At 43.2% G+C, this 13,999-nt stretch overlaps 1 protein-coding gene across 4 annotated transcripts in view; it reads left to right on the forward strand.

Annotated features, from left to right (window-relative positions):
- The window catches only part of LOC147701569 (GTPase KRas-like), a 233,455-nt gene that overhangs the window by 27,771 nt on the left and 191,685 nt on the right, over positions 1-13,999 (forward strand). The window contains exons 2-4 of one of the 4 annotated variants that reach the window (XM_086930235.1): positions 7,177-7,237; positions 7,317-7,379; positions 7,513-7,572. The exons of 2 other annotated variants lie outside the window; for them this stretch is intronic. The gene's annotated coding sequence lies outside the window, so the exon portion shown is untranslated. The remainder of the gene's footprint in view (positions 1-7,176; positions 7,238-7,316; positions 7,380-7,512; positions 7,573-13,999) is intronic. One more of the 4 variants, XM_086930234.1, reaches the window with a different exon arrangement.

The raw sequence follows: 13,999 nt of genomic DNA on the forward strand, positions 1-13,999 counted from the left end.
TAGATTCATTGTGGTAGTTGAGATGGAAGTTGAGGTTGCTGAGGAAAATGTAGTTGTTGGAGTCTTTGGCGAGGGTGGAGGGTTGATAAAGTCTACTTTAAAGTTGCTGAAGGCTGCACGTGGTCCAGGAGGATGGTAGGCGAGGATGCCCCTGAAGGTGGTTTTGCCATCTGTTTAGAGAAGTTCGAAGTATCTATGTGGGGTGATGTCGTCCTTTGTGATGGTGCATTGGATGGATTCTTTGTGTATAATGGCGATTCCCTCGGCCAGGCTCGTTAATGTAGTCACTGTGAGTGATTTTTGTATCATTAGACTTTTGCAGCTGCAATATCTGGTGCTGAGGTGGGGTTGAGCCTGGTCTCTCTGAGGAAAAGGAAAAGGAGGTCTGGTAGTAGTTTTATATAGAGCAAACTTGACGCAAAGATTTCAGGTATCGGTGTGCTTTACTTGAGCACCAGTTGAGATACACAAGGACACATTAATTTTTGTTGGGCATGGGGCTATTATAATTGCCCAGAATCACAGGATGTTGAGGGTCATTGCCAAGACTCGAAGCCGGTTCCCTAGATCTGAAATCTACCGCCCTAGCCGTTGGGCTACAACCTTTCTGTAAAGATCTTCTCCACACAAGATGTGATTAAATAAGGATTTATTGTAGAAGAAGAAAGTTTATCCACTTCAAATGATAACATTCTATCATGGCAACAAGCCTACATTCTATAAGTATGAAAACTGTACACATCTCCCCCTTTATCAATGCACAATAACAATTTAATGACACCATGTGGAAAATAAGAAATTCTAAATATAAACAATCACAAATAATTGGTCGAGGAGGACAACACTTGGATACATTGCCAACACTCCCAAGTAGATGCATCTGACAAAATAAGAAAAAAAAATTCTTACCATTTTTACTTGTCCAGGCTGGGAGAATTTACTATCACCCTTGTGAACTATTCCCCCATGTTTAACCACAACCCAGTCTCCAATTTCTATGTCTGGAGACTTAACACCCTTCTGTTTCGCAGCTGTTACTTGTTTGTTAACATCATTCTCAATCGCAGCACGATCAACCCATACACAATCTTTACTTTTCAACCATCCTGGAACTTCTTTTAAACCTGGTTAACGTCCCTTGAGAGACATACCAATTTTTTAAGTTCCTCCATCCATGACCAGGGCTCGACAAATCCACTCGCCCGCTCGCATTTGCGAGGGAGAATGGATGAGGACGAGCTATTTTTAGCTCCTACTCGCCCTTTCTGGCGAGTAGGAAACAAACTAACTTTTTTCCTCTGCCTTTGAAAACGGAGCAAAAGTGACAAGATAACAAGATTTAAAGGCATTTTTATTGCTCACAAAGGAACTAAGCAATAAAGATGCCTTTAAATCTTGTTAACTTGTCACTTTTGCTCTATTTTCAAAGACAGAGGTCAAGTAGGTTGCAGTTGGGTCGAGGGGATTTTCCAAGTTACTAGACCTGCAGGACTAGTACAATTTTTCAGATTTGTCGAGCCCTGATGACAACCCATTAGCAATTGAGAGTTAAATGTTTTCCATAATCAATCTGTTAATTCTCTCAACAAGACCATTAGCTTGAAGTCTAAACATGGCAACTTTTTCATGGGTTATACCCAACTTACTAAGGAAATCTTGCATTAGTGTAGATACCAGTTGAACCCCACTATCAGACACCAGAATTTTAGGAGTTCCTTCGTTCATAAAAATTCTCTCCATACAACCAATGACTCTCAGAAGTAATGTTATCAGTGCTTTCAACGACAAACCACTGTGAATGGTAGTTCACCAGAACCATTAAATCTTGCAACGTGAACCAAGTTTGGAGATAGGACCAAGAAAATCAATAGCCACTTTCCCAAGGACATTTAGGAAAATCAACACAAGCAAGAAGAGGTTGTCTCTCAGCCTTTGTTTTGTCACTCATGGCACACGCGTAGCATTCCTTAACCATTCCTTCAATATCTTTATCCATGCTTGGCCACCAAAATGACTGGCACACACCTCTTTGTCATGTTACTTCCCAAGTGTCCTTCATGAGCTATTTTTATCATTCTTGACCTCAGATTCTCTGGTGGTATTAATTGGTTCCTTCTCCACAACTTCCTTTCCCTTACACTCCATTCCATTTCTACATTGCAATAGTTCTTGAAGCGAGCATCTTTAACAAGATATCCTCTCCAGCCTTCAATTACACCTTTCATGACATCCTGTAAGACATCTTGTAACATGGCAGCATCCCATTCCTTCTTATCATAGCACAATGACTTCAGACTCTTCCTTAGGAACCTCCACTGGCAACCTTGACAAGCAGTCGGCTACAACATACTTTATTCCTTTTATATACTCCATTTTAAAATTATATTCCACACTGATAGAATCCACCTAGAAATCCTAGGAGTTACTCTTCCCTCAAGACCTCTACCACCCTTAAATAAATGGACTAAGGGTTTATGATCAGTTCACACTTTAAATGGCAATCCGCAAACAAAATACTTGAAATGTTTAATACCCCAACTGTCACGGTCCAACGGCTCCTAGGAATCCAGGTGATGCTAATAGGGTTCCACCTCCAGCTTTCTCCGCACTCTGTAACTGCTTACAGAGTACAGTAGTAAGGAGGCGAGGGAAAATGCCAGGACGGGAACTGCAGTGGAAGGGATGCCTGTGGAAACAAAAACCACACATTAATATCGGGCCCTCGCCTGTCTCCTGTCTAACACTATCAGACTACACCATCCCTACCTGATTATTCTCAGACGTAATATCCCTTCCTTTGTATACAATAAAATGAGATGACTTCTCTCATGGTATGGAACAGGATCCCTGAGATAAAACAAGTACCCTCTGCGCACACTGTATCAATTCCCAATTTTCTTATGTAGTAAACACCAAACTTTCTAGTGGGTACCACTATTCATTGAGTCATAAAAACAGTCCAAATCTCCTCCAATTAAGGTTTCACAGTTCCTTTGTGTTTATTTTCATGCCATCAGTCGTCTCTTGAAAATAATTTGAATATGGTACATCAGCCAACACGTGTTTCGTCGTGTAAAATATAACACATTGACTTCCTCAGGGCTGCAACCAAAGAAATAACACCCATAAGTTTGACACGACTACCACATGGCTTTTTTAAAAGAAATATTATGTAGACTAAATACATCCAAAGTAAAGTAAGCCCCACAAGTGTATAGGTTTTTAGAGAGAAAATTTAAGTATAGCTAAGCCACTCCAAGGATACAATGCACCCATATTAAGTGAAATATGTATCCAGTCCCATTGCCAAGATAAGATGCCACTAAATGGTATTCCGTGCTTTCAAATGAAAAGAAACTTCACCTAAATATCCAAGGTATCTTCAGGATTGATAACTTCCTCTGTATATAAGCGAGATTCAAATCTAAAAGAACATAATACCCAAATTAATTCTATTCCTTCTACTAAGGGCTCCTCACAATGAGATTCGCCACCATTATCTAAGCCATCCCTGCACTAACCAATCAATAAAACAACTAAAAAGTAAGTTAAGTTACCTCTTAATGTCAGTTCTTTGCATGTTAATGATTCTTCAATAACAGTCTCCAATATCGTAATCACTGAAATAAATATAAGTATTTTTAACTGGAGGAGATTTGGACTGTTTTTATGACTCAATGAATAGTGGTATCCACTAAAGTTTGGTGTTTACTACCTAAGAAAATTGTGAATTGATAGTGTTTTCAGAGGGTTCTGGTTTTGTTTGCCTCTGCATTTGCAGGAATTCTGGATGTTGGATACGCATTCACCTTCTTAGAGCACCAAATGTGATATTATTTTGAATACACCCTGATAACTTGTTGTAGAGCGCCTGTTAAACTGTTTGTATCCGCCTTATCATTATCAGTTGTGCAGTTAGGAGCAGCCACAAAAGGGGTTAGAATATTATTTGCAAAAATGAATAGGGATAAAGAAGCGCAGGATCTATTTAGTAATCTGCAATCAGGAGGAAATATTGGATTGGCCACTAGTAACAAAAAGCCGGCTAAGTAAGTAGATTTAAGGGAGAAATTTATAAAACTTGAGAATTTAAAGAAACAAGAGCTAAATAAATGGTGGGATGCGGTGACTCTGAGACAATATCTGACCCTAAATAAAATACCGAGAGGTTTGAGATCTCGGATTATGCCTACCTACGAGGATCTGGAACCAGATCTATTAGCTAACTGGGAAAAAGTGAACTACCTCCAGAAATTTAATGAATATATTGATTGAAAATGCGGAAAGAAAGATTAAGAAGCTCCTGGAAGAGATTGAGAAACTTGAGGAAGAAATAAAAACTTAATCTTCCAGAGGCAACAATTAAGAACTATACTATTTTGGATAATTATTTACATGACTTACAGGAGGATATCAAGCGTAGGAAGGCTAGAAAACTGAAACATGATGAGAACGACTAGAGGTCGGGACGCATCTTCACATTTGCCAGACGGTTTGACTATTTAGTTAAGCAAACCCGGGGTTCCAAGCAGAGAGTTACTACCACCCAGAGCGCAAGTGCCAGTGACACTGAAGCTACATCCATTGTTAGTAGTGAGAATGAGTAAGTGGATGGTATGCCGGTAGCAGGGGTTGCTGAGAATCCTTTTTTAGAAGAGGTGAAGAGGGTCAAAATAGGTAATCAGGACTCTACAACCAGAGTCCGTGGGGGAGGAACTGTAAGACAAGGAGAGGACCCAGGGGCAAGAGGACAGCAAGGTACAAGACTAGGAATGAGACTGAGGTCGTGGAAAGAATAGACAATTTAGATCTTATGGTGAACCGTGAAATTAAAATGATCAACTTATCAATTTATCGACTATGGTACTTACAACTGACATGGTGAAACTGCTTAAAGGTTTGGGATTTTGTCCGAATTTAATACCCGATTGGTACATGACTAAAATAGATCTAAATGATAACTATGTGAATTTGCGGTTCACCACACAGTTTGATAAGCAGAGAATTACGTTTCTGGATGTAGAACTGTGTATTCAAGATATGAAGCTATGTTCCAGGATGTATCGCAAAGAAACGAGCTGTAATTCGACCATGCGACCAGTTGTCACCCTAACTGCCAGAAAAGATCAATACCTTACGGTGAGATGGTTAGGGCGAGGAGGAACTGTTCTGAGGACGATGAATTTTTGAGGAATATATCAGATATGACAATGAGATTTCAGGCGAGGGGTTATGAGTCATTTGTGGTTGACAAGGCTAGGAAGAGAGCATGTTCACTTAGGCGATCACAGACTTTGATATCCAAGAGATAAAAAAGATGATAAGAAACAACAGAAGGTACGTTTGGTGACTCATTACAATACGGAGTCCCATAAATTGTACTCTATCATTAATAAACACTGGTACCTGCTTAAAGCAGACAGACTTAACACCGTATATAGGAGAGAGGCCTTCCATTACCTTTAAGAAGGGTAAAACATTAGAGAATGACTGGAGTCCCAGCTACCCAGCTAGGACTAATACTTGGCTAACAAATAAGATTAAGGGATTCCACAAATATGGACGTTGTAATTCATGTAGATTGGCCAAGAAAAAAGTCACGTGTTTGTTACAATGGTTCGGAAGTTTATTAGATTGATGCCTTTATAAACTGTGACACCACTTTCGTGGTTTATGTAATATCATGCACATGTGGACAAATTTATGGAGGCCGTACAAGCAGAACATTTTCGTGCCTGGAAAAATGGAGACACCAGGTATCCAATTGCTGTTTATTGTGTACAGAATAGTGAGAATAGACCTGAACACCAATTCAGTTATGGTATTTATTTTGTGACACAGGACCCTCTAGGGGGAACAGGGTACTGAAACTCAGACAAAGGGAAGTAATTTGGATTATGAAGTTGAAAGCAGTTAAAAAAGGATTGAATATTGATAATGAATATCAATTTTTTCTTGGACAAGATTAATGTAATACAGTTGAAATTTGTGAATATATATGAGGATGATGGAGCCTCTAATACCAATACTTTACAAATGTAGTGATCTTGTTACTTATTCATATGGTGGTCTTTATCGGACGCCAATGGGGAAACTGTTACTCTTTATAATTGACTCTATGCACATTGAACACTTTATGTGAGGTTTCTGGATAAGTATCAATGTATAATATTTTTCTAGTGTTCATATGTATACAGAATGTACTGCATGTCTAGTACCCACATATAGAGATCCAATTAACTGATAATAAGCTATAGATATATATGACTCATGAAGAACTATTTTTTTCGTTGGATCAATGATTATATCCAGGCCTAAAGAATGGAATATTGGAGTACGACTATCCATAACAAAGTATTTGATCTGTGATGTATACTTTATACGAATTGTATAGATAGGTCAATTGTCATAAGATTGTAACCCATGGCGGACCGACACACACTGACACTTTTTCAATCTCCTACTTTCTATCCCTGGGCTAGGGAATTACAAAGCAGATATATACACCTGTAACTTTAGACTTATTATGGATTAACATATGCATGCTTTTTACCTCCCGCTCTACTAATATATCACTAAATTGAAGTAATTGAGTAACATCGTAAATAGTGAATCTAATATTGCATCCACCACTGTAATATGGTGAATTTTGGGCTTGATAATCTTACTATAGTACTTATGGATATTTAGAATATGTTCAGGTTCGAAGTGGTATTATTACCAGTACTGCGTAAGATATGCGAATGGAGTCGAGATACACTACAAGATGGCGTCAGTTTACGACTATGGTGAATGTACGAGTACACATGGAATGATGGTTTTATTTTATATCAGAACTGTTAAAAAGTACATTTTCGCCAATATAAGATATGAGAGGGAGATTACATTAGGTGAATTAGATTATGTATGCAGTGGTGTTATTAATTTAACGATAACTGATATGAACTCACTACAAGATGGCGCCCGTAAATTCGAGCATAAATAGTCACTCTAAGATGGCGCCCATGCTAAACGCCGCACGGAGTGGTGAGGATTTTCACTACTCTAGGAGACCACGGACCTCGTAACTAGAGTTATTTTACGACAAGGGTGAGTTTTTTAATGCGAGGAGCAGGTGCTAAGGTGAATTAAATGGAGGTTCTTCTGGTAGTTATATTTTATATATTCTTTTTGCAGCCGGTGAATATGATAGTTTGATCAGGAAGTGGAAACGTAGATGGAGAACGCTGCTTTAATGGTGAGTGTGGGGATATTTTAATTGTACACAATAATAGACTGCTTTAGTCGAGATATAAGAATTCTTATATTTATTTCAGTGATTACGATATTGGAGACTGTTATTGAAGAATCATTAACATGCAAAGAACTGACATTAAGAGGTAACTTAACTTACTTTTTAGTTGTTTTATTTATTGGTTAGTGCAGGGATGGCTTAGATAATGGTGGCGAATCTCATTGTGAGGAGCCCTTAGTAGAAGGAATAGAATTAATTTGGGTATTATGTTCTTTTAGATTTGAATCTCGCTTATATACAGAGGAAGTTATCAATCCTGAAGATACCTTGGATATTAGGTGAGGTTTCTTTTCATTTGAAAGCACGGAATACCATTTAGTGGTATCTTATCTTGGCAATGGTACTTGATACATATTTCACTTAATATGGGTGAATTGTATCCTTGGAGTGGCTTAACTATACTTCAATTTTCTCTCTCTAAAAACATACACTTGTGGGGCTTACTTTACTGTGACTTGGATGTACTTAGTCTACATAATATTTCTTTTAAAAAAGCCATGTGGTAGTCGTGTCTAACTTATGGGTGTTATTTATTTGGTTGCAGCCCTGAGGAAGTCAATGTGTTATATTTTACACGACGAAACACGTGTTGGCTGATGTACCATATTCAAGTTATTTTCAAGAGACGACTGGCATGAAAATAAACACAAAGGAACTGTGAAACCTTAATTGGAGGAGATTTGGACTGTTTTTATGACTCCATGTATAGTGGTATCCACTAAAGTTTGGTGTTTACTACCTAAGAAAATTGGGAATTGATACAGTGTGCTCAGAGGGTACTGGTTTTTTTTGCCTCTGCATTTGCAGGAATTCTGGATGTTGGATACGCATTCACCTTCTTAGAGCACCAAATGTGATATTATTTTGAATACACCCTGATTACTTGTTGTAGAGCGCCCGTTAAACTGTTTGTATCCGCCTTATTATCAAGATCCCTGAAATGACAAGAGCCCTTCGTTACACTGGTATCCTTCCTTACGCTTTCCTATAGAAAACCCCTGACTACCACACATACATACTATATGTTCTCGCCCCTTTTTTTATGTAAATTCCAGTAACCAGGAAAGCCCTTCCGGATACTAAGCAATAACGTGCAAAAAAAAGAAAATAAAAACCGTTCAAGTGTAAACAGTTCAAGCGTCTCCAAGAAACAGCCGAAGGCCAGCCAGCAATCTGTGCTAACTCGATAAATAGTTCCAACGCCACTAACTGGGGAAAAAACAGAACTGGGAGAGAGAAATCAATAGGAACGAGACTCTCTTACCAGAATGTGACGCTGGCGCTTCCTTTAACCTCCGAAGTTCCCAGATGGGGAACTCTGTTACCACTTTGGTCGGTTTTTACTCTGCCAATGTTCCAGAACCCCAAATGGGTACTCGGCGCCAGCCAAAGTAGACAATCGCTCCAGCTGAGGGAGGGGGCAATCCTGCGTCTCCCACACCGGACCAAATGCACCAGATCCTTGGATATAAGCACAAGCCGAGAGGGGTCAAATCCAGCGTCTCTCGAACCTGCACAATACCCGCGTTACAATCTGCGGTCACGAGAGGGGGCAATCCTGCGTCTCTCGTTCCGACCGAATGCACTACTTCCCGCCTGAAACACTCCGTTGGCTTAATGCGAACACTGCTAGAGGAACGTAACGCTGCAGGTTACTTCAGGAAAGCAGAAAGTTTCTTCTCCACAGACAACACGGGAGACATAGGCGTCCCCCACCACTTAAGTTCCAGCAAAAAACAAAATCACGTGCACAGCACCCGGTCTCTCACGTGACTATATGGCCGCTCCCACTCAGTTCAGACCGATGGAATCCTGGGAGACGTAGTCCCATACTATACTCAGGCAGGCACACATCGAATCCTGACGCCAAGAGCAAGCCAAAGCTTCCTTCTCAATGACTGAGTACGATGTTTCAGATCCTTGAAGCCTCCTAGAAGCAAATCCAATAATTCTCTCTTTTCCATCATTAATTTGGGTTAATACTGCACCAATACTACTGCACTCGCCTCAGTTGTAATGTAAGTTTTCGCTCTGACATTGAAATGTCCCAAAGTTGGTGCAAGAAGGATCCCAGCTTTCACTTCAGTAAATGCTTTATCCCGATCATACATTCTATATGTATGGAAACTCTACACATTCCCCAACTTTACTATATATTAGGCTTGCAGCCCCTCCTTTGCGCACTTGCCATGTGCAGCGAGTCAGTATCCCTACTTTCCTATAAGCGGCAGCTTGTGGGAGCCGCACAAGAGCCATATACGTTACCATGCCAAGATGCCCCATAGCTACCCATGATCCCCCCCCCCCCGTGCGTTTATCCTTGCAGTCTTGTTAGGGTGGGCACATGCCAGTTGGTGTTTTTTTTTTTTGGGGTGGGGCAGGTCGGTCAGCTGGTATGTGTGCTGTGGCAGTGGTCTGATGCAGAGGTCTGGCCCGGGACCAGGGTTAAATTCCTGCCTCGGCGGGTCTTGGGCTCAAAATTCCATGGACCTGATAATTTTCGCCTTGGTGCCTATTTTAATCATAGTCCCACTCTGGGCAATAGCTTGCTTAATCTCCAACGGCCCCCACAACGCTAAGGATGCCTGGGCTCCACCTTGGGGGTGCCCAGGAGTGGACGCCTCACATGGAAAGCCAGGATGGGTTCCACAGCAGTATTCGTACAAGCGCCTTGAGACCCTTGCGGGTGAGTAGTGCGCTATACAAGTATCAATTTACATTTTTACTATGAAGCATGGGTCGGCGTGGTGGCAGTGTTTGTTGCGGTGTCTGGGGCTGGTAAGATAGGTAAGTAGCGGGGAGTTGGGAAATGGGTGAATGTCGGAGAGGGTGTTGGGAGGGGAGGGGGTCCGGTGGTCAAGAGAGCAACAAAGGTGACAAAGTAAGCAGCAAAAGTACTTGGAGAATGGTGGCAACCGTGAGCAGAAACAGGCGGCAAAAGAATCGGGGGGGGGGGGAGGGGTGGGGAGGAACAGGCGGCAAAAACATCGAGGGGGGGGGGGAACAGGCGGCAAAAACATCAAGGGGGGGGAACAGGCGGCAAAAGCATCGGGGGGGAAACAGGCGGCAAAAGCATGGGGGGGAGAACAGGCGGCAAAAGTATCTGGGGGGGGACAGGCGGCAAAAGTATCGAGGGGGGGGGGAACAGGCGGCAAAAGTATCGAGGGGGGGGAACAGGCAGCAAAAGTATCGAGGGGGGGGAACAGGCGGCAAAAGTATCGAGGGGGGGGAACAGGCGGCAAAAGTATCGAGGGGGGGGAACAGGCGGCAAAAGTATCGAGGGGGGGGAACAGGCGGCAAAAGTATCGAGGGGGGGGAAACAGGCGGCAAAAGTATCGGGGGGGAAACGAGAGGAAATAGTATCGAGGGGGAAACGAGAGGAAATAGCATCGAGGGGGAAACAGGCGGCAAAAGTATCGGGGAGGGGTGGGGAGGAACAGGCGGCAAAAGTATCGAGGGGGGAAACAGGCGGCAAAAGTATCGAGGGGGGGAAACAGGCGGCAAAAGTATCGAGGGGGGGAAACAGGCGGCAAAAGTATCGAGGGGGGGAAACAGGCGGCAAAAGTATCGAGGGGGGGGGAAACAGGCGGCAAAAGTATCGGGGGGGAAACAAGAGGAAATAGTATCGAGGGGGAAACAGGCGGCAAAAGTATCGGGGGAGGGGTGGGGAGGAACAGGCGGCAAAAGTATTGAAGGGAGAAAAAGAGAGGCAAAAGTATCGAGGGGGGGAAACAGGCGGCAAAAGTATTGAGGGGGGAAACAGGCGGCAAACGTATTGAGGGGGGAAACAGGCGGCAAAAGTATTGAGGGGGGGAAACAGGCGGCAAAAGTATCGAAGGGGGAAACCGGAGGAATAAAGTATCGGGGGGGGGAAACAGGCGGCAAAAGTATCGAGGGGGGGGGAAACAGGAGGAATGAAGTATCGGGGGGGAATAGCAGACAAAAGTATCGGGGGGGGAATAGCAGACAAAAGTATCGGGGGAAGGTGAAAGTGGAAAAAACAGTGAGCCAAATAAGGTTGCAAAAAGAGTAAATGGGTGAAGATGAGAGGAGGCAGCAGTTGCTGGTGCAGCGCCGCTGGGTCCGAAAGGGCTTTCACTGGTCACCAATATTAAAGTTAGTTTATTTGTGTTGATGGTTTTAGCTGATGGTAATGGAGGGATACCAGCACTACTATCAACTGGTTTCTTGCTACCATTCAGACTGCTTCCAAGGAACAGATTTCACTGTTGCCATAAATTAACTGGCTCTAGCCAACAAACCGGACAGGAGAAATACTATGCTAATTTATTTTCCAGGACCTTTCATCACCAACCTCGGCAGGTTATGGACCAAGGGCTTGATTGGGCTGTGGTAGTCTGGAGCAGTGCTTAAAAAGAGTACCTGCACTTCTAGGTTTCCATTTCAAAGCACTGAGTTCTGATATGAAGTCTTTATACAGACAGGCAATTCATTTGGTACGAAAAGCTACACAAGACATCCATAGAAAATGTGTATGCTCTCCTATTTAGCTTGCAACCTAACCATTTGAAAATGTATCCTAAAGTAGAAACTCGTACCTTCTGAGTACTGCTGTGTTATGCCCTTGGGCAGTGGTAATTCTGATGTAGCAGGTAGAGTTTAAAAGGTTTGCTGCTGGTTAAAAGCCAGAATGGTCCTTTCTGTCGAGTTGTGGAAATAAACTTCCTAGTCCTTTTCTCAAGTAAAAGAAACAAATGAAGCTTGCAATTTCCTTTGTTTGGAGTTTGACCGAAGCCTCACGGAACAAATATTTGCTTCTTATTTTCCAAGAAAGCTTTAATCTACGTCCTACTGCAGGTACTACAGTTTGTGAAGAGGGCAGGACTAGAAATAAAATACTCTGCTTCTTATTGCATGGATTTTGCCTTGTTTTATTACTGGGTACTTGCTGTGGTATAACAGTCCTATATAAAAGTTTAATAAAAAAAAATAGACGCTAATCCTTGTTTGTAGGACTGTATTTAATCCTTGTCTTTTATTTGCCTTTTTAACAAGATACCAGTTGAAGAGGATCAAAGAATCTTCCTGCAACTGGTGTTTTATCCTGTGGTTTGTTGTCATGGCCTTTTTAGGTCTCGGACCGACGGCTGGCTTGCCAGCCGGAAGTTAGATATTTTATGACTTTCCGTAAGGGGGCTTGAACCCGCCTCTCTCCTCCATTGTCTGGCTTCCTAGACTGAGGCCAGCCATTGGAGGAAAGGCGTCCCTCGAAAGAAGCTCCGTCTCTTTCGGATTCAGGGGTGTGTTGGTGCTGTTCTTGCCACTTTTAAGCCCTGCCCCTTTTAGGGACGGCCAAACACGCCCCCGAATCCGAAATTTGCGGAGCTTTGCGGCAGACATTTCTGCCCGACAGACCGTTTCCCTGCCCCTGCTCTCTCCCTCCGATGTTTAATCCTGGCTCTCTCTGCCTCCCTCCCCGCTCGAGTGGTGACGCACCCCCTTTGCCTGCTCTGTCCCTGCCCGGGCCAGGACTCTGCCGAAGACCGCCAGCCGCCTGCGTGGGAATGACGGGCCCCCCACCTATGCGGGTTCGCCAGAGCTTACCTTTCTTGTGCGTAAGGGTCATGCCTCCTGTTACTTATCTCTAGTTATCATGGCTGAGTTTGTGTGACAGTAGTGCTGTGATACTTAACTGGGTAGTGCTTCCAGCTTCCACGGCACTCGCAGCCGCTAATCTCAGCAGCTTCCCCCAACGGCCCCTTACGGATGAGCTCTCCTCTGCTTCAGCCAGGGCTCCCGAACAGAGCGAGGTAGTCACCCTGCAACAGTTCCTGTGAGTTCGCACTGTGCGCTCCTGTGTCTGGCTTGAACCTCATTCGAGGTCAAAGTATCTGCCGTATTTAGATGCTGCGCTTGGTTGACTGAGAGTTGGAGCGGAGCGCTATATATACTGTGTAAACATGTTGACTGTTTTGATGTTAACGAGTGTACAAACATGAAACCAGAACTTTCTGACTGAGCAGTGCACACTTACCGGTTCGCAATCCCCTCTTGTGTCCGTTGTGTGTGCTGCGATAAAACATCAATTTCTCCTGTGTCTACGCTGACATTTAAGCCTACTTAATTCCTGGGACTCTTTACCCCGCTGCGCTTAGTAATAGCCGCGCGGTGGTCTCTCGTGCCTGCTGCTGACTGGACATTGGGCCTCCATCTTGGCAGCGTTCTTGGTGAGGCTGGGCCTAAAACCTCTAGAGCCCTGTACACACCGAAAATGAACATCGGAAAGCAGCGTGTGCCAGTTATTGACAACCCTCCTGCCCACAGCTCCCAAGTGCTGTGGAAATCGCATTGAAGCCATTCTCCTGGAGAGATGATGCTTTTAACGAAGATTACCAGAAATTACAGCCTTTTACACTGGGGGACGGACATATCTTAAAATCTCAGTGCATCTTTAAGCTGCATAGGCGGAACGATTTGCGAGTTTATTTAGGATGTGCTCTAACCAGCTTCAGAGGCGTCCCGTGCAAACATTTTTTAGTTAATAAAATGAGGGCCGTATCTTTCTGTGAAAATCAGTGCCAACAGGCACCACCAGGTTTGCTCCAGTGCAACCCTTCATTTTTTTTTTTTTGCCCCGTATGTAGTAGTGCACATTGGATGTAATCTAACTACGTGTATAGATGTACAATGACGTAGGGCACATTGGAGTACTCTAACTTCGAGTAAAGTCCCAATAGACCCGTC

This window comes from Lissotriton vulgaris, chromosome 7 (assembly GCF_964263255.1).
Source record: "Lissotriton vulgaris chromosome 7, aLisVul1.2, whole genome shotgun sequence".
Taxonomy (NCBI): Eukaryota; Metazoa; Chordata; class Amphibia; order Caudata; family Salamandridae; genus Lissotriton; species Lissotriton vulgaris.